This window comes from Trachypithecus francoisi, unplaced genomic scaffold (assembly GCF_009764315.1).
Source record: "Trachypithecus francoisi isolate TF-2019V2 unplaced genomic scaffold, Tfra_2.0 Lachesis_group10, whole genome shotgun sequence".
Lineage (NCBI taxonomy): Eukaryota > Metazoa > Chordata > Mammalia > Primates > Cercopithecidae > Trachypithecus > Trachypithecus francoisi.
This window is the reverse complement of record NW_022681455.1, coordinates 18,320,014-18,341,952: the sequence shown is the minus strand read 5'-3', so window position 1 is coordinate 18,341,952 and position 21,939 is coordinate 18,320,014. Positions and strand designations below refer to the sequence as shown.

Below are 21,939 nucleotides of genomic sequence, written 5' to 3'. Positions count from 1 at the left end.
ACTTTGGGAGGCCAAGGCGGGCGGATCACGAGGTCAGGAGATCGAGACCATCCTGGCTAACATGGTGAAACCCCGTCTCTGCTAAAAATACAAAAAATTAGCCGGGCGAGGTGGCGGGCGCCTGTAGTCGCAGGTACTTGGGAGGCTGAGGCAGGAGAATGGCGTGAACCCGGGAGGCGGAGCTTGCAGTGAGCCGAGATCGCGCTACTGCTCTCCAGCCTGGGCAATGAGCAAGACTCCATCTCAAAAAAAAAAAAAAAAAAATTTAATGTATTTATTTATTCTTCGGCAAGCATTTATTCAGTAAATCTGTCCTATGTGCTCACTGTATGTTAAGCAATGTGCTAGGCAGTGGGATATAAAGATGTCCTCAAGGGACTAATGACCTGGCATGTGGACGAGCAAGATAACCAGAAGATGGTAAGGAATGGGGAGTGCTATACAAAGACATGCTCAAGTCACTGTGAAGGGGGAGAGATAACCCCAAAATGGCTACTGCAAAAAAGGCATATATTGGAACAGGCATATATTGGAACAGGCATATATGCAACTCTGGAATTTCAGACTGATTAATGCCATAAACTCTAGATGATTCATCTAAAATGAAGTACAAATTCTAGAAGTAAACAATCGTATTTAAGCTTGCATTATTTCTTTGTGTTACCAATACCAGGATCTTTTTTTCTGTAGCTGTAGCCAGTCAGGATTCTGGGGTTATATAAAGAAGACAAGATGACAGCTGTTTCAGGGCATCTGAGGGTAGGATATTTTGGCATTAAGCTAAACACCACAGTAGTAAATCTATTAATATCTGCCTAAGTCAAGAGTGCCTATTTTGAACAAAGCTTGTGTATGTGATGATAAAATAGTTCCCATAGTATTTTGTAATTTCCTCTCATGTTTAGTTCTTTCTCATTATGACAACTAAAGATTTTATGAGAGGAGGAGTCAAACTGACATTAAACATATTTCCCTAGTTCAGAGATGTTTATCATTGAAGATGTCCTTCTGCCTTTTCCTTCTGGGCTCTTGGTATCTCGTGATGCTTGACACCTGCCAACAAGCACGGATGGATCAGTACTAGACACTTTGGCGCTGAGAGTATCACCTGAGTCCTCCCCTTGTCCACCTGTAGTAAATCAGGTGGCATAGCTCCTACACACCAAGGGACCAAGTAGAGCAAAATATTCAAGCTAAAGATACCACAAGCTTTCACTTGGTGGCTCTGATTAACAGATTGGGAACTGCATGTTAAAAGAGGTCAGAGCATTGAGTAATTTTGAAGAACAGTGTAGGAGAAATATGGAGCCTCAGAAAAGTGTTGACTCCAGGCCAGTTGCAGTGGCTCACACCTGTAATCCCAGCACTTTGGGAGGCTGAGGCAGGTGGATCACCTGAGGTCAGGAGTTTGAGACCAGCCTGGCCAACATGGTGAAACCCCATCTCTACTAAAAATACAAAAATTAGCCAGGCGTGTTGGCGTGTGCTCATAATCCCAGCTACTCGGGAGGCTGAGGTAGGAGAATCGCTTGAACTCAAAAGGCAGAGGTTGCAGTGAGCCGACATCATGCCACTGCACTCCAGCCTGGGTGACAGAACAAGAATTTGTCTCAAAAATAAACAAATGAAGAACAAAAACAAACAAAAAAAACAGAAAAGTTTTGACTCCAGGCGTCTATCGCTCGGTCAGGAAATTCCAGAACAGCTGCTCCGGTTCTAACGGAAACCACACTCAGGTTGATTTGATGGGCTATTTCACAACTGAACTAAGTATTTTTTGCCAGGGCATGTGTTACATTTTCTGTAAGATCCTATCTTTGTTGTGAAACTTGCCAAATAATTGATGAATACTATTTAGCACCATCTCTTCACACAATCACCATCAATAAAAGGCTTCCTGTCAGCATATGACCTTCACTTGTGTTCCATACTCTCTCTTCCAGTCAAGTTAATGCATTACCATCTTCCTCATGAGGAGAATGGGCTACCACCTGCAGCTTTCCTGCTAGCATGCTCTGAAGCTGGCTTCTGCCCCAGCAGGAGAAGTATAAGAGGCCTCTTATACAGGTCTTCCTGCCTAATGTCTGGGGTTGGCCATCCAGTGCACAGGTCTCCTTACTGGCTCCCATCTAGGCTAGATTGACAGCCTTGACCTTGTGCTTACTTTCAGCTCCTCTTCCGAATGTACATACTACATCTCGGTCTCAGCTTTGCCCTAGTTTTGCTGCTTTGGGCTTCCTTCCCTGTATCCAGATACAGCTGTAATCCATTGTGTCCCTTTCTATCATATCTAATGCTACTAAAGACCATGGAATTTATTATTTATTTATTTATTTTTTGAGACAAGGTCTCCCTCTGTCACCCAGGCTGGAGTGCAGTGGTGCCATCTCCGCTCACTGCAACCTCCGCCTTCTGGGCTCAAACAGTCCTCCCACCTTAGCCTCCCAAATAGCTGGAGCTACAGGTGCATGCCACCACGCCCAGCTAATTTTTATATTTTTTGTAGAGATGAGGTTTTGCCATTTTGCCCAGGCTGATCTTAAACTCCCGGGCTCAAGCAATCCGCCCGCCTCATCCTCCCACAGTGCTGGGATTACAGGCATGAGTCTCTGCACCCAGCCAGACCATGGAATTTATAAAGTTGAATTTTTCTGAAGCATCAAAGGGAAAGATGCAGGAAATAAGAGAATGGCAAGTGGAAATGGTATCAAGAATTATTGGCTTCTTGTTGCAGGCAGTGATTCTGTGTTGGATACTCTCCTTTGGTTCTTACATACACTTACTGAAATGGTTTGGCTCTGTGTCCCCACCCAAATCTCTTCTTGTAGTTCCCATAATTCCCACATGTTGTGGGAGGGACCCAGTGGGAGATGACTGAATCATAGGGGCAGATCTTTCCTGTGCTGTTCTCCTGAGAGTTAATGGCTCTCACAAGAGCTGATGGTTTTAAAAACAGGAGTTTCTCTGCACAAGCTCTCTGCCTGCTGCCATCCACGTAAGATGTGACTTGCTCCTCCTTGCCTTCTGCTGTGATTTTGAGGCCTCCCCAGCCACATGGAACTGTGAGTCCAATTGAACCTCTTTCTTTTTTTTTTTTTTGTAAATTGCCCAGTCTCGGGTATGTCTTTATCAGCAGCGTGAAAACGGGCTAATACACTTACCTAACTCTCAAAACAGCCTACTAAACAGTTGCTATTGGCATTTTTCAGATGAGGAAACTGAGGCACAGAGAGGTTAAATAATTTGCCCAAGATCACTTGTACAGAAAGTAGACACACTATATAAATTCTCTGAGCCTTAGTTCTTTGTCTATAGCATGGAAATGTAATAGTACCTACTTTCTAGAGTTGTGGTGAGGCCTATGTAAGTTTAAATATGTACGTTAGAACAGTGCCTGGCATGTTGTGAGTGCTCAGTAAATTCCTAGCAATTAATATTTTGCTTCAAGTATTTGGAGTAAAGTGCTCTCTTTTTTTAAAGCATGGCAGTTAAGGACCATGAAGCCTAGAGCTGCAGAAAGCGCTCTTTGTTACCATGTACAGTGAGCCTGCCTGACAATGAGGCCCATTGAAAAGAAAGCAGAGCTGAGAGATTGAGGAAGACAACATCCATGTGACATTATTTGGGCCCTCAAATCTTTCTGTTCCCAAAGCTAGATGCAACCCCAAACGTCCTAGTTATCTGAGCCAATATAAATTCTCTGTTTTTAAACAAGCTTGAGTTGGGTACCTATGACTTTTGTCTAGAAGAACCTTAAGAGAGTCTCAGGCAGACACTTCTAGAAAACAATGTGCATTTCCAGGTCTTTGCTTTAGCCTTGTGTCAAGGCAGCTAATAAAGCTAGTTTTCAATTGTGCTCAGAGTTCTACAATAGAAGAAAGTAATTTGGTTCTCTTGAGTGTTGAATGGGAAGTCAAGCTACTTACAAGTTGTTGGAACTTTTTTTTTTTTTTTTTTTGAGACGGAGTCTCGCTATGTCGCCCAGGCTGGAGTGCAGTGGCCGGATGTCAGCTCACTGCAAGCTCCGCCTCCCGGGTTCACGCCATTCTCCTGCCTCAGCCTCCCAAGTAGCTGGGACTACAGGCGCCCGCCACCTCACCCGGCTAGTTTTTTGTATTTTTAGTAGAGACCGGGTTTCACCGTGTTAGCCAGGATGGTCTCGATCGCCTGACCTCGTGATCCGCCCGTCTCGGCCTCCCAAAGTGCTGGGATTACAGGCTTGAGTCACCGTGCCCGGCCCGGAACTTTTTTTTTTTTCCTTGACTAGAGTGAGGAGAGTTGCATGGTACCAATTGAAAGGATTTTTCGGGGGATTATTATAGCTCCTTTGACATACAGGTTTTACAGTTTGGCAGGCTCATAAGACCCTGATGTCTTAACTTTCCCACTTTACGAATGAGTAAATTGCAACCTGGAAAGATTAAGTAACTTGGACAAGCTGATTAGTCTACTTAGGAGAATAACCAGGTTCTAAACCTTGCTGTCGTTTGAATTCTCTCTGATTTTGGATTTTCAGCAATATAAGCTGCACATAGGTCTTTTTTTGGACATAGACATGCAGAATTACAGTCAGCAGCTTATATCAGCTCACCCGACTCCTAACCTAGCTTGGTGTTTCTCTCATTGTATCATGCTTCTTCCTATCATTAAACACTTTTCCTGTGGCCACCATGTTTACTTAATACAGTAGTCTCCACCCCCCTATCCACAGTTTCACCTCCACAGTTTCAGTTACCTGTGGTCAACCACAGTCTGAGCATGGGTAAGGAGAGTACAATCAGATATTTGAGAAAGAGAGCAATCACATTTGTCTAACTTTTATTGCGGCATGTTGTTATTTGTTCTATTTTATTGTTGTTGTTCTTAGCCTCTTATTGTGCCTTATTTATAAATTAAACTTCATCATAGGTATGTATGTATAGGAAAAAAAATAGTGTATATATGGTTTGGTACTATCTGCAGTGTCAGGCATCCACAGGGGGTCTTGGCACTTACCGCTGTGGATAAGGAGAGACTATACAGTACACAGCAAGTAACAAATGTGCAGTGTAGAGCTCTAGCCCTACAGAATGTTTCTAGAATGCAGTAATGCAGAAAAAGAAGTTCTGTATTTAAATAAATTAATGAGTTAATTACCGGTGGTATGTGCCTGTATTCCCAGCTACTCGGGAGGCTGAGGCGGGAGGACTGCTTGAGCCCAGGAGTTTGCGGTTACTGTGAGCTATGATAGCACCACTGCACTCCAGCCTGCGTGACAGAGCAAAACCCAATCTCAACCCTTATAAATAAATAAAATGTATGAGTTGGTTGGGTGCAGTGGCTCATGCCTGTAATTCCAGCACTTCGAGAGGCTGAGGTGGGCAGATCACCTGAGACCCAGAATTCGAGACCAGCCTGGCGAACATGGTGACACGCTGTCTCTACAAAAAAATATAAAAATTAGCTGGGCTTGGTGGCAGGCACCTGTATTCCCAGCTACTTAAGATGTTGAGGCAGGAGAATCACTTGAACCCAGGAGGCAGAGGTTGCAGTGAGCCAAGATTGCGCCACTATACTCCAGCCTGGGTGACAGAGCAAGTCTCAAAAAAAAAAAGTATGGCTTAAATTGGTTTCTTTACTGCAGTACTTCTCAGAGCCTTTAATAAGCTGTTTTGCATTATAAATAGGGCAGGGTGGGGTTAGACATAGGATACAGTGTTTTCAGACTCATCTTACCACAGATCTAGTGTTCTGGGAAATGCAGCATTAGAGGCATGAATCTTCACGTTGTTTTCCAGGGTTGAACAATCATCTTACCCCTTGATTCAGTTCTGCCCTCTTCTTTGGTGTTCTTTCTGGATATCCTTTTAATTTTTATGTTATTAATTTTAATTTTAATTTTTTAATTCTAATTTTTTCGAGACAGGGTCTGACTCTGTCACTCAGGCTGGAGTGCAGTGGCACAATCTCAGCTCACCACAACTGCTGCCTCCTGGGCTCAAGCCATCCTCCCACCTCAGCCTCTGGAGTACCCAGGACTACAGGCATGCACCACCACGCCTGGCTAATTTTTGTACATTTTGTAGAGATGGAGTTTTGCCATGTTGCCCAAGCTGGTCTCAAACTCCTGGGCTCAAACGATCCGCCCGCCTCGGCCTCCCAAAGCGCCGGGATGACAGGCGTGAGCCATCGTGCCCAGCCAAGTTCTCCATTTAAAATTTTCACCTTGGCCGGGCGCGGTGGCTCAAGCCTGTAATCCCAGCACTTAGGGAGGCCGAGACGGGTGGATCACGAGGTCAGGAAATCGAGACCATCCTGGCTAACACGGTCTCTACTAAAAAATACAAAAAAACTAGCCGGGCGAGGTGGCGGGCGCCTGTAGTCCCAGCTACTCGGGAGGCTGAGGCAGGAGAATGGCGTAAACCCGGGAGGCGGAGCTTGCAGTGAGCTGAGATCCAGCCACTGCACTCCAGCCTGGGCAACATAGCCAGACTCCGTCTAAAAATAACATAACATAACATAACATAATATAACATAACATAACATAAATAAAATAATAAAATTTTCACCTTCAATTTTCATACTCCCTCTTGTTTCTCCAAGTTTCTGTATTTGGTTGCTTTTCTGGCTATGGTTCCTTTTCTCAGTCTCTTTGTGTGGCCTTTATTTTCGGGGTGAAGAGTTCTGGTGAGACAAGGTCTCTGGCGAGTTCTGTTTAATGAAGAATGATCAGCTTGAACACTCTCAGAAAGGCAAGATCAGCCCTGACTTATAATAATTATATCTCAATACTCTCACCCCCTAAGGTGTGCTTGTGGGAGGGAGCAGTACATACAAATGCTTTCAAAGATTGCCCAGAAGTGCCAAGAAAGCCACTATCCCCCTTGTTGAATCCTACTTATCTTCCCAGGCCCAAGCCCAGTGGCAGAACATCTCCACGAAGCTCCCAAACATCGGAGGCCCCTCTCCTGACTTCCAGCATCTCATGAGAAAGTGAGCTCCAGCTTAGCACTTAACCTCTTCTCCCCTGACAAGCTGACACACTGACCCTCTGTCCAGGGTGACATTTGTGTTTTCACTGAAAGAATCAGCCTCCTTGATTAAGATTTGCCACAGTCGTCACCAAATATGGTGTTGTCTTTTATTGTCCTAAAAAGTGTTCTGTGTCTTCTACATTACCCTTATGTCCTCAAAATTCTAGCAGAAATTTTTAGTATAGTTTGCACACTGGGTAGAATTTATCTTCATTTATAATTTCCACACTCAAAATTCCTTATTTATTTATTTATTTATTATTTTTTTGAGACAGAGTCTTGCTCTGTCACCCAGGCTGGAGTGCAGTGGTGCGGTCTTGGCTCACTGCAACCTCCACCTCCCAGGTTCAAGCAATTCTCCTGCCTCAGCCTCCCAAATAACTGGGAGTACAGTAGTGCACCACCATGCCTGGCTAATATTTTCGTATTTTTAGTAGAGATGGGGTTTCACCATGTTGGCCAGGCTAGTCTCAAACTCCTGACCTCAAGTGATCCGCCCACCTCGGCCTCCCAAAGTGCTGGGATTACAGGCGTGAGCCACCGTGCCCAGCCCCTCAAAATTCCTTTACTTTCAAGGATCTTCACAGACCGAATGACAGCCTTGCGGGCATCACTGTGGTGCCTCCAGGCAAACAACACAGCGTTAGAACCAACATTAGTGCTGATCCAATTAAATGAATGCCATAGGCTTTTTCTCTTGCTTGCACTTTTTTTCCCCAACATTTTCACATTCATTATAACACTGAGATGCATTTTATGTAAGTCTCTATTTTAAGGAGTTTCAGAAAGACTAATGCAGGCCTTTGGCTTCACGATAGAGACTACACAGCCAAACAAGCAATTTCAAAGGCCAGGTGTGAGTTATTGACAGCTGGAGCTCTAAATAAACTTATAAATACTCATCAGCATTCACTTCAAATGTTAGTACTCTCTACAAGAATAGATTAGAAAATAGCTTCTGAAAGGTCCACAGAAAGTGTGCTTTTAGTATCTTCCACTTCAGTGGCTTTCCTAGACACATACGTGCTCTTTTCACTATTTTATATTGAACCAAACTTTATTGTCACACAGTGCGATTAGCTAAGCAGCTGATTGGTTGTTTTTGTTGTTGTTGTTGTTGTTGTTTTAACATTTTGGTATATCTTGGGATTTGTCAGTCCTGAATATATGCTCTAATTAACACTTCAACAGAGAACTGGGGCCAGCCAACAGGATATCTCATATACTTCCTCACTCAGCCTTACCTTTGAGACTCACTAATTGGTGAATTCACTACCTACTCAGAAGCTACCCTCACAGGTATAATTGAAGGAAACTGTAGTAGATGTGAGGCCTGATCTGATAACACCTAGGTCTCTTCCAGGGAAGAAGAGGCTAGAGAAGATTACTCTCGCTATGAGCAGATTACTCCTGCTATAAACCTGAGAATCATGTAACATGATAAGTACTGCCTGGCTGGCCATTAGTTTAAATAAGTTACTTGCTTGGGCTCAGGTATCACACCAAGGTGTTAAATTTAATCTCTAAAGACTTATGTAGTTTGGACTCAGAATGTTCTCGTTGAACACACTTCTTTCCCTTGTCATCTTGCAAACAAGCCCTGTAACTGAGCCAGACTTAACGACTTGGCCGACCTGGACCACCAGGTAAGCTGTAGAAGAGACAGCATTTAAGTTGAGAATGCTTCCAGCTCTACCTTTAAGTTTGGGATGTCTCCAGTTCAGATCTGTCAGCTGCTTACACAGCCCATCCAACTTTGCTGGTTTCCTGTCCCACCTGCTTCTAAGTGAAACCTAAAAACCTTGGAGAGTAGAGCTTCAGACTTTCAACATGAGGATTCAGGGGTTAAGTCTGTCTAAGACAATGCCTTGGTTCCCTTTTCCTATCGTAACAGATAAGGATAGTCCCGTACCTTCCTGAAATCCCTAGCACATAGTCAGTGTACCATTGAGATACTTTCAGCAGAAAAACCAACTCAAAACAGCTTAAATAGGCCATTTGTTTTACTTTATTTTTAAAGAGATGGAGTCTCACTCTGTCAGCCAGGCTGGAGTGCAGTTGCATGATCATATCTCACTGCAGACTCAACCCCCTGAGCTCAAGTGACTATCGCACCTCAGTCTCCTGAGTAGCTGGGACTGTGGGTGTGCGCCACCATGCCCGGCTAATTTTCAAAAAAAATTTCTGTAGAGATGGAGTCTCCTTATTTTGCCCAGGCTGGTCTCTAACTCCTGAGCTCAAGCAATCCACCCACCGGAGCCTCCCAAAGCACTAAGGATTACAGGCATGAGCCACTGTGCCTGGACTATGGCAACATATTTGAGTATCTGGGGCTCAGTTGGAAATTCGTAAAAACACAATGCCCAGGACTACTTCTGGACATTCTAATTTCATTGGTCTGGGAAGGAGGCCTGAACCTGGGTTTTTTGTTTCTTTTTTTTTTTTTTTGTCCCCAAGACGGAGTCTCACTCTGTTGCCCAGGCTGAAGTACAGTGGTGTGATCTCAGCTCACTGAAACCTCTGCCTCCTGGGTTCAAGTGATTCTCCTGCCTCAGCCTCCTGAGTAGCTGGAATTACAGGTGCTTCCCACCATGCCTGGCTATTTTTTTTTTTTTCATAGATGATGTTTCACCATGTTGGCCAGGCTGGTCTCAAACCCCTGACCTCAAGTGATTCACCTGCCTCGGCCTCCCAAAGAGCTGGGATTACAGGCATGAACCACTGCACGTGGCCCAAACCTGATTTTTAAAGCTTCCCTTGGCGACTCTAATGTACAGCCAGGATTGAGAACCACTGACTTAGACTAATCAGGAATTACCCCTGAATCATGTCAGGGAGAGATAAAACTCAACCCCAGTCAGGAAAATGACAGGAAATGTCTATTGGATATGCAACCCACAGATGATCAAAAAATATTTCTTTAATTTCTCCAAAGAAGATACACAAATGCCACACAAGTGCATGAAAAAATGCTCAAAATCACTAATCATTAGAGAAATGCAAATCAAAACCACAATGAAGTGCCGCCTCACACTCATTAGGATGGCTGCTATCAAAACAGAAAATGTCAAGTGTTGGCAAGAACATGGGGTGATCGGAACGCTTGTGCTCTGCTGGTAGGAACGCATAATAGTGCCACTGCTGTGGAAAACAGTATAATGGTTCCTCTAAAAAATTTTTTAAATTGCCATATGATTCAGCTATTCCACTTCTAGGAATACACTTCAAATAATTGAAAGCAGGGTCTCAAAGAGATATCTATACATCCATATTCATAGCAGCATTATTCACAATAGCGCAGAAAGCAACTTAAGGTGTCCTTTGATGAATGAATGAATAAGTAAAATGTGTGGTACAATGGGGTATTTTTAGCTTCAAGGGGAAGGAAATTCTGACACATGCTATAACAAGGATGAATATTGAAAACATTATGCTAAGTGAAATAAGCTAGTCACAAAAAAGACAAATAAATACTGTATGATTCCACTTACAAGAGACACCTAAAGCCATCAAATTCATAGAGAAAGTAGAATGGTGGCTCCAGAAGCTGGGGGAAGAGAGGATTGGGAAGTTATTGTTTAATAGGTATGGAGTTTCAGCGTTGCAAGATGAAAGAGTTCTGTGGCTGGATTGTGATAATGATGATAGCAGTGCAACAAAATGAATGTACTTCACGCCACTGAACTATACACTTAAAAATGGTGTAGGTGGGCCAGGCACGGTGTTTCACGCCTGTAATCCCAACACTTTGGAAGACTGAGGCAGGTGGATCACCAGGTCAGAAGTTGGACCAGCCTGTAAGACCAGCCTGGCCAAGATGGTGAAACTCTGTCTCTACTAAAAATACAAAAAAATTAGCCAGGCGTAGTGGCAGGTGCCTGTAATCCCAGCTACTTGGGAGGCTGAGGCAGAGAATTGCTTGAACCTGGGAGATGGAGGTTGCAGTAAGCCGAGATCGCGCCACTGACTCCAGCCTGGGAGGCAGAGCAAGACTCCATCTCACACACACACACACACACACACACACACACACACAAAGATTAAGGTGGTACATTTTGCTTTGTGGATTTTACCACGATTTTAAAGATAATGTTTGTTGAACAGATGCAGAGCTGAGAATTTGCTCCACTTGCCTTCTATACTAGTGGCTAGCTGGCGTCAGGGCAAAAATGGGGAAGCTGCACGGGGCAGGAGCACTCTGAAAACAGCAGATTGCATTCTCTAAAGAGCAATAATTATGAATTCCAGTGATAATTAAGAGGGACGAGGGTGGAAAATAAGAATTGGGAGGGAAGGCTGGGCGTGGTGCCTCATGCCTTTAATTCCAGCACTTTGGGAGGCTGAGGCAAATGGATCACCTGAGGTCAAGTGTTAGAGACCAGCCTGGCCAATATGGTGAAACCTCGACTCTACTAAAAATACAAAAATTAGCCAGGTGTGGTGGTGCGTGCCTGTAATCCCACCTACTCAGGAGACTAAGACAGGAGAATTGCTTGAACCCAGGAGGTGGAGATTACATCATGCCACTGCACTCCAACCTGGACGACGGAGCAAGACGCCGTTTCAAAAAAAAAAGAATTAAGAGCGAAATTCCAGAAATAGCCCACGCATAGTTGGTTACCACCTTTTTGAGAGCCCCTCCCAGGTGTTCTTTGGCAAAATGCCCTGCTGAGAGCCAGGAAAGGTGAGACAGCCTGAGGTCCCATCCACTGCAGGCCTCAGTGCAGCTTTTGCAAGAGTCAGATTGGCCAGATGTCTACTCGCCTCTCAATTTCCCATTCTAATGAAAGCCACTGGGACTGGGCAATTCAAAACTACTGATAATAGCAACATCTCTTATATTTGGCTTAGGGAAACGTATTAAGATTGATGCTAAATTTGAATGGTTCTGACATGGAGGATATCTACAGTTCTTAAAGTAAGATGATAACGCTGTACTTCCAAGTGCTGACTTACTATAAGCTGGAAGCTTTCCAACCCTATCAGCCCCCCATTCTGCAGCCCCACTTCCAATACAGGCCATCTCCTCCATTTCTCCATTTCTGCCTGTACTTCACTTCCCAGGCGGTATGGTGCTCTGAAGGCCAGTGAAAAATGCCAACATTCCCCATCCTCCACCACCATCTCCACCACCATCTCCACCACCATCTCCACCACCATCTCCACCACCATCTCTCCCACCATCTCCACCACCATCTCTCCCACCATCTGCACCACCACCTCCACCACCATCTCCACCACCATCTCTACTTCCTCAGTTTACTGAACTTTTTTTCTCACCACTTCCCGGACAGACCATACAATTAAATCTTCTAACTTAAAAAGGGCTTTTCCTTGGTTTATCACTAATGAAAGGAAAATAGTCTTCATATCAACCTGAAGAAAGACTTTGAAGTTTTAAAATCATGTTTCCAGAAATGTGGACAACAGCTCACCAGACTCAGAATTACCTGGAACAGGGTTGAGGGCGGTGGCTTTCACCTATAATCCCAGTACTTTGGGAGGCTCAGGCAGGTGGATCGCTTGAGGTTAGGAGTTCGAGACCAGCCTGGCCAACATGGTGAAACTCTGTCTGTACTAAAAATACAAAAATTAGCCAAGCATGGTGGCACTTGCCTGTAGTCCCAGCTACTCAAGAGGCTGAGGCAGGAGGATAGCTTGAGCCTGGGAGGCAGAGGTTGCAGTGAGCCAAGATGGTGCCACTGCACTCCAGCCTGGGTGACACAGTGAGACTCCATCTAAAAAAGAAAAAAACAAAAAACAAAAAAAACAGAATTACCTGGGACAATTAAAAAGGAAACTCCCCGGGCTATACCCAGATCCACTGCACCAGAATCTCCGGGAACAGGGCCGGGAAGCTGCACTTTAACAAGGATCCTAGGTGATTCTTAAACTGATGAGGCTTGAGAACCAGTCTTTAGAGGAAGGTCGCCAGAGATGAACTGCAGGTGAATGCCCTTGAGCTAAACAAGTATGGAGGTCAAGAAGGGAATATTTATTGACAATCTCCATTATGTTCCTGGTATATAAACTATGTCATTTAAACTTGACAACAACACTACAAAATTAGGTATATTCTAATCTCTACTTCAAAGTTGATCAATGGGAGATTGAACAAGGTTAAGTGATTTGTCTAAAAACTGCAAAAAAAATAGTGAGCCCTAGGCTGGGCCGGTGGCTCACGCCTGTAATCCCAGCACTTTGGTACGCCGAGACGGGCGGATCACGAGGTCAGGAGATCAAGACCATCCTGGCTAACACAGTGAAACCCCCATCTCTACTAACAATACAAAAAGTTAGCCAGGCATGGTGGCAGGCGCCTGTAGTCCCAGCTAGGGAGGCTGAGGCAGGAGAATGGTGTGAACCTGGGAGGTGAAGCTTGCAGTGAGCCAAGACTGTGCCACTGCACTCCAGCCTGGACGAAAGAGCGAGACTCCATGTCAAAAAAAAAAAAAAAAAAGTGAGCCCTGAATCCATTTCTTTTGTTTTTGCTTTGATTTTTTTCCTGAGACAGGGTCTTGCTCTGTCGCCCAGGCTGGAGTGCAGTGGTGTAATCATAGTTCACTGCAGCCTCGACTTCCCAGGCTCAAGTGATCCTACCACTTCAGCCTTCTGAGTAGCTGGACTACAGGCACCTGCTACTATACCCAGCTAATTTTTTTTTTTTAAGACAGCGTCTCCCTATGTTGCCCTGGCTTGTCTCAAACTCCTGGGCTCAAGGGATCCTCCTGCCTTGGCCTCCCAATGTGCTGGGATTGACAGGCATGAGCCACCTCGTCCTGCCCTGAATCTATTTGTCACTAAAATCCCATCGCCATGTCATCTCCTGGAATCTGTGCATTTTTGCTTTTGTCAGTAAAGCCTGGAGGATGTTGCGCTGATAAAAGCTTTCTCATACAGTATTTATCTTCAGGTCTTGTATTCATTTATGCCCATTGTACCAAGCGATCAATAATGAAAACCATTTGTTCATAAGAGGCCCAGAGACCCTCAAGGCACCTACTTCTTGCATCATTCAAACTAGAAGCAAATAACAACACCTCCTCGAGGGGTGTGACAACTGACAAAAGAGCAACACACCCTCAAATAAGGAAGAACCAACCTAGTCCAGGGGTGTGGTCTGATATTCAATGTTCCCTTTCAGATCACACTTGGGCTCTGACCAGCTGTTATATTCATCCACCAGGAAGAGTTCTACTTTCCGAGCTCTTTGTGCAGCCAATTCTTCTTCCTTTACATCCTTCACCTAGGGGAGGCTCAGGTGGTCAAGGTTCTTGGAAAAGGAGATCCTGTGTTCTACCAGGCAATGAACCAGTCATTCTGCAAGGGTTTAGTAATCTGTAACTATGTGCGAGGGTTCAAGATGGATAAGGCATCACAAGAAGCTTACAAACCAGTGAGGGAAGCAGATCACTAGACAGCCCGTTCCAGTAGTGATAGATACATGCACGACACTTCTGGGGAGAACTATGGAGTAATATGTAATCATAGTAATCCAACCCAGGACTGGATAGTGGGAGAGGGAAGGGAAGGCTTCCTCAAGGAAATTCTCAGAGGCTTAAAAGGGTGAATAGGAGTGAACAGATGAAGGAGCTGACAGATGAGACAGTGTGAGCAATGGCAAGGAGGGAGGAAATCACATAATGTTCAGACCAAAAGAAAAAAGCCATGTCTACCAAAGAGAGCCCATTGACCATTTCCATTTGGCCAAATCAGTATGCTATTTTTCAGTATTTTTTTCTAATTAAATTATTTCCCCAAATGTCTTTTGGCTGTCACTGTTTGTACTTTTTCTGACCAGTGCATGAATTCTAAAATTAGTTAGAAGCTTAAGGAAGACCCAATAGAAATTAGACTGGAGTCCTAAGAAATCAGGCTGTGGAAAGATGATTATAATAAGGTTTTAAAGTAACATCTCAGACATTGAAATGATCTCCTGTACAAGCAAGTAATACAACCTAGTGCTGAGAGAGGAGAAAGAAAGAAATCAGTCAGGCAGACAGTTAGAGTGGGTCCTCGGTTGAATTCTTTCAAAGAAGAAAACAGCCTGAAAAATCAAGCTGCAGGCCAGATAAGGGAACTTGCATGGGGGGAGGGGGTGGGGGCGGGGCTTGCCTAAGACATGCCCACAGTCTCGAAGATAAGAAAGTCTACACAAGTGACTTGCTTAGACATGCCCACCCTGGAAAATTCCATCCCCTGACACATATGCAGTAAGGGGAATGAAACAATACGGAGTAACTCAAGCTAAGGGTCCATGTGTACATTAGGAGGACTGGGTGGAGCTACCAGAAATTTCCCTTATGCAAATGAGACACCCAGCCCTCATCCGTTTCTTATAAAAGCTTTTACATTCAACTGTAAAAGCAGCAACCCTCGTTCAGGTCCCCCCTCAGAGAGTTTTCTACTTTGCTCATGAAACTCATGCTCCAACTTCACCCTTGGTGTCTGCGCTCCTCAATTATCTTGGTCATGGTGTGTCCGGAATTTATTCTTGCAGTGGGTTCTTGGTCTCGCTGACTTGGAGAATGAAGCTGCGGACCTTCACAGAGAGTGTTACAGCTCTTAAAGATGGTGTGTCCAGAGTTTCTTCCTTCCAGTGGGTTCGTGGTCTCGCTGCTTTCAGGAATGAAGCCATGGACCTTCACAGTGAGTGTTACAGCTCTTAAAGGTGGTGTGGACCCAAAGAGTGAGCAGCAGCAGGATTTATTGTGACTTCAAGAATGAAGCCGTGGACCTTCACAGCGAGTGTTACAGCTCTTAAAGGTGGTGCAGACCCAAAGAGTGAGCAGCAGCAAGATTTATTGTGAAGAGTGAAAAAAACTAAGCTTTCACCACATGGAAGGGGACCCCAGCAGGTTGTCACAGCTGACTGGGGTGGCCAGCTTTTATTCCCTTATTTAGCCCTGCCCATTTCATGCTTATTGGTCCATTTTACAGAGCACTGATTGGTCCATTTTACAGAGTGCTGATTGGTGCATTTACAATCCTTTAGCTAGACATGGAGTGCTGATTGGTGTGTTTTTACAGAGTGCTGATTGGTGCATTTTCAATCCTTTAGCTAGGCACAGAGCGATGATTGGTGCATTTACAATCCTCTAGCTAGACAGAAAAGTTCTCCAAGTCCCCACTCGACCCAGGAAATCCAGCTGGCTTCACCTTTCAGTGGGACGAAGAACTTTGGGTTTACCTCAGACAACAAGAGTCTGATACATTGTGATGCACTGGTGAGACTGGAACAGTGCATATAAGAATAGGCAACTGGATCTAGACATCCACACAGTGTGTGCCTTCTGGTGAGTTAAGTCTCCTAAGCCTCACTTTCCTTGTCTGTAGCATGGAAGCATTAATACCTATTTTTAATTACTGAGAGAATGCTTGTGGCAGATGACTGGCACATATTAATCTCTCAATAAATAGTACTTATTATTTTTATAACTACCCATACTCATTGTCACTAAACGTACATTACATAACAAAGGTTGAGTGTGAATAAAATGGGATTCATTTATCACAACAATTGATTTACTACATAGGACAAACACTGGAATCCCAGAGTCAGAAGGGTGAACAGCCTTGAGGACCACGGGGCAGGGCATCAAAATCACCTGCTACGGCCACCACTGCAGGGCACATAGAGAGATCTAAAAACTGGTATTAGTCCACCCCCAGACTGCAAAAGAGTTATGGTAGAAGAGGCTGGGGGAAGTGAGATACCTTGGAGACATTTTCAATGTATAATAAACTTGCAATACCCTCTCCAGAGGAGAAGGCAAAGAGGGTTTTCTTCTTTATCTGAAGCTAAGTAGAATTGGCATTCAAGAGGAGCACTCAAATAACTCGACAACCTTCCCTGGAGTTAGAGATCACAGGGAATGATTTCTGAAATACACCTGAGAACGCTAAAGGCTGTAGTCGCTGATGCTGACAGAAGCAGGAGGAGGGCATTGCACAGGGAGCGAAGTGCACTTCCAACCGCTCCAGAGCATTCCTAGGAACAAACTAAAGTGTTCTGTAGCAAAACAAGCTGCATGAAATGAACAATGATTATAGAAGCATGACCAACAAACCTTAGCATTCTAAGGCTCTGATAAGTCCTACAGGAAAGATAACTGTTTAGTTTTATTTAACAGCACTTTTCAAACTTAATTTTTTTTTCTTTTAAAGAAACAAGGACTAACTATGTTGCCCAGGCTGGTCTTGAACTCCTTAGCTCAAGTGATCCTCCCGTGTTGGCTTCCTAAAATGCTAGGATTACAGGCATGAACCATCATTCCCAGCCCACATTTTTCAAACTTTTAAACCATAGAACCCTGTTTTCCTTGGTAATGCCTATTCATAATCCGTGGATGTCATGCTTTGTGGAAACACTTTTGAAAACACTGATGTGGGCTTTAGACTTAAAAGGCTCTGGACTACCTGGAAAGAGGCCCAGCTCACCTGAAAACTGGAATCCTTCTCATTACTCAAGGAGATAAACTATTGTTCCCACTGTTCTCTGGTGGGCCAGAACCTTGGGGTCAGGGTCATTTCTAGTCAAGTGAAACATTTCCAAAGCTCTTCACTGGGAAAACCCTTATCTTCAGTGATCGTTATCCTCTGTGGCTAGAGGTGGGTTCCTGGCAGGAGGAACCCTCCCTTTCTGCTTTCCATAAATGCTTATAATCATTTCATTGAATGAGCTGGACTTAGCTGGGCTTATAAGCACAAAATAACTTTAAATTTTTTCTTCCATGGCCTCTTCAAATCACTCCATGGTCTAATTCTTCCTTGCCCCAGGATAGGATCATGAGTACATTCCATGACTTTTCCAGTCATCCCTGGAAAATAAATGAAAAGCCCCTTGTTTGGTTATTAACAAATAAAGTCTGTTTCATAATCATATAATTCCAATCCAGCCCAGGATAAAAATCAGAACTCCAATTAACTCCAAATCTTTATCCAATTAAGATTTCTTCCCTTCTCCACTTTGGACTTGGCCACACTGGCAGGCAGAATTGAGAGTATCATCAATTTCTTTTCTCTTTTCCCAATCCTCTTGCTTCCCACTTTATAGCTGCTGTTTGTGACCCCTGCAGGGCTGGGTCCTGGGAAGAGGAGATTCAGGAAAAGGACACAGCTCGACTCAGTTGGATGGCTGGGGTCCTGCTGCCTGTACCCTCTGGATGGCAGATGCCTTCTCTCTTGGTGAGCTTTCGCAGGCTTTCCAGAGAGCTGCCCACTTACTCTTTGATGGAGAAAATATTGCTCTTGACCCCTCAGCATCCCATGTCCACCCATCTGCCTGGGTGGCACTGTCCCTTGAGGCAGGTGTCTTGGAAAAAAGTCATGTTTAAGCAAATTCCAGGCCAGCTGCCTTCATATCCAGGTCCTAGTAAAATGCAGTGGAAATGTCATGGGCCTTTGAGGCATTCTGTCTTCGCTGTGAGGCAGAAGCAGTCCCAGCCGTCTCTCACTAGGCAAGAGTAGGACACCAGTCCCCACAAGTGTTCTCTAGAAACTTCCTTTGAAGTGCATCCATTTCCTGCCTGTGGGCATGGGATACCCAGCACACTGAAAATTCTCACAAAGATCCTCCCTCTACTACTGATTATTGAAATTCCATCTTAAAAAAGTAGGTGTCTGTGATAGGCTAATAATGTAGGCATGACTGGTTTCTGATTCTCTCCCTCTCTTTTTTTTTTTTTTTCATTTTGAGGTAGGGTCTCGCTCTGTCACTCAGGCTGGAGTGCAGTGGTGCGATCTTGGCTCACTGCAGCCTCAAACTCCCGGACTCAGGTAATCCTACTGCCTCAGTCTCCTGTGTAGCTGGGACCACAAGCGCATGCTACCACACTCAGCTAATTTTTATTTTTTTGTAGAGACAGGGTCTTACCATGTTTTCCAGGCTGGTCTTGAACTCTTGGGCCCAAGGGATCCACCCACTTTGGCCTCTCCAAGGGTTGGGACTACAGGTGTGAACCACTGCGCCTAGCCAATTTTTTTTTTAATAACAAAAATTGTTTGATGCTAGGTCTTGCTCTGTTGCTTTGTCTGCTGCAGTGCAGTGGTACGATCTTGGCTCACTGCAGCCTCGACCCCCTGACCCCCACCCCCAACAGTGGGTTCAAGTCATTCTCCCATCTTAGCCTCCCAAGTAGCTGGAACCACAGCGTGCACCATCATGCCTAGCTAATTGTTTTACTATTTGTAAAGATGGTGTTTCACTATGTTGCCCAGACTGGACTTGAACTCCTGAGCTCATGCAATCCTCCCACCTCAGCCTCTTAAAGTGCTGGTATTACAGCCATGAGCCACTAAACCCAGTCTTTTTTTTTCTTCCCCCCGCCCCCCCCCCCAACCTTAACGTTCCCTGCATGGCTAGACCAGCATCTGCCTGTATCATCTGAGGGATACTTGGCACTACTGCATTGTTCTCGGCTTTGGGGAGCTCACTTGAAATCAAGCCATAGAGAATTTTATTTTAGTATCCTGTTATTTACAGCTTTCTTGCTCTGACAGTTTTGATCTTAAGTTGGAAAGTTTGCAATATTGCTGCAGTTGGATATAGGCATAACAATTTGCCAATATGCCAGATACAATATAGACAACAGCATCCCTAACTTTAATGGAAGTTCCTAAGGTTATAATCTCTAGAGATCTCATATTTCTCAATTGAAAATGTCTTTAGGGCCAGGCACAGTGGCTCACACCTATAATCCCAGCACTTTGGGAGGCTGAGGCAGGCAGATCACCTGCGGTCAGGAGTTCAAGACCAACCTGGGCAACATGGTGAAACCTTATTTCTAAAAAAAAAAAAAAAAAAAAAAATTAGCCCAGTGTGGTGGTGGTGCACACCTATGGTCCCAGCTACTCAGGAGGCTGAGGCAAGCTAATCACTTGAACCTGGGAGGCAGAGGTTGCAGTGAGCCAAGATCATGCCATTGCACTCCAGCCTGGGTGACAAGAGTGAAACTCTGTCTCCTAAAAAATAAAAAGTAAAATGTCTTTAGTTTTCTCCCTTTCCATTTGATTGTCCTGAACTACTTGATATTAGTAAACCTTTGTTGTTGTTAGTAATAACATTTCTTTTTAAACATGTATCTTTATATATTGACATATGAAACCTTAACAGGGCTTTCATACGAGTTATCTATTGCTGTATAACATATTACCCCCAAACCTAGTGGCTTAAAACAACAAACATGTATTACTTCACAGTTTCTGTGGATTAGGAATTCAGGAGCAGCTTAGTTGAGTGCCTCTGGCTTAAGAACTCTCATGAGGTTACAGTTAAGCTATCAGAGGCTCACGGGGTCTCATCTGAAGTCTCAACTGGAGTGGGGATGGGTTGGTGGTGGTGAGGATGGCTGCTTCCAGTCTCACTCGTGTGTTTATTAGCTGACCAGAATCTCCCACCAGATGGGCCTCTCCATACAGAGACCTCACAACATGGCACCCAGCTTCCTTCAGGGTGAGAAATCTGAGAGAGGGCAAGAGAGAGTATGGCAAAGAAGGAAGCTGTGGTCTTTTTATAACGTGATCACACAGTGACATCCTATCACTTCTGCTGTATTTTATTCCTTAGGGGTGAATCAATAAGCCCAGTCCACACACAGGAGGAGGGAATTATACCAGGATATGAATGAGGAGGTGGAGGACATTGGGGGACATCTTAGAGGCTTCTTGCCACAACTTCATAATGGTTAGTTAATAAGATTGGAAGATACAAATATTATTGTCTCAGAATCTTCTAGTGTTACTTATAACTACTATTGACTTTAGAGAAAATTCCAACTAGTCCAAGATTGCATATAATCTTCCAAGTTGAAAACTCACATAACACTACTTTATTAACTAATAGGTCAGGGATAGTGGCTCACGCCTGTAATCCCTGCATTTTGGGAGGCCAAGGCAGGTGGATCACCTGAGGTCAGGAGTTTGAGACCAGCCTGGCCAATATAGTAAAACCCCATCTCTACTAACAATACAAAAATTAGCCAGGTGTGGTAGCAGGTACCTGTAATCCCAGCTACTCCGGAGACTGAGGCATGAGAATCGCTTGAAACCAGGAGACAGAGGTTTCAGTGAGCCAAGATTGTGCCACTGCACTCCAGCATAGGGGACAGAGTGAGACCCTGTCTCCAAAAAAAAAAAAAAAAAAAGAATAAAATATGGCAACTGTATTCTACCTAAACCCAGGTGAGCTGAGCAAACTATAATTACAATTATGAGCTCCTTCAAAGTACTATAGGATACACAATTTGTCAGACTTCAATGAAAATATCTTTATGACTATGACCTATTGCCATCTGTCCAAAAAAAAAAAAAATCAGCAAGGCCAGGCGCAGTGACTCACACCTGTAATCCCAGCAATTTGGGAGGCCAAGGAGGGCAGATCACCTGAGATCAGGAGTTCTAGACTAGCCTGGCCAACATGGTGAAATCCCGTCTCTACTAAAAATACAAAAATTAGCAGGATGTGGTGGTGCATGTCTGTAATCCAAGCCACTAGGGAGACTGAGGCAGGAGAATTGCTTGAACCCAGGCAGAAGCTGCAGTGAACTGAGATCATGCCACTGCACTCCAGCCTGGGTGACAGAGCAATACTCCATCTCAAAAAAAAAAAAAAAAAAAATCAGTAAAATACTTGCCTATAAGATGAACTGAGAATTTTGGTACCTTAAATATCTTATTATTCCATATTTTATTATAAACCAAAACTATAGATTATCTCCTTTTGCTAAATAATTGTATACTATTCTTTCTTAAGCTATGTACAGGCAGTATTTATATATTATTTGTATTCCACCTATTTTCAAACAGAATTAGTGGGCATTAGAATTTGGCAAATTTAGGCTTCATAGTACTTCTTCATATTTTATATTTCATTCTTCAAAATGATTCTAAATTTATTTTCTCCCCTGATCGTTATAAGTCTATGATG

At 44.1% G+C, this 21,939-nt stretch overlaps 1 long non-coding RNA gene across 2 annotated transcripts in view; it reads right to left on the bottom strand.

Moving 5' to 3' along the window:
- The window catches only part of LOC117086771, a 104,388-nt gene that overhangs the window by 14,876 nt on the left and 67,573 nt on the right, over nt 1-21,939 (bottom strand). For both annotated transcript variants that reach the window (XR_004438571.1, XR_004438570.1), the window contains one exon: nt 6,549-6,690. This is a non-coding gene — a long non-coding RNA (uncharacterized LOC117086771). The remainder of the gene's footprint in view (nt 1-6,548; nt 6,691-21,939) is intronic.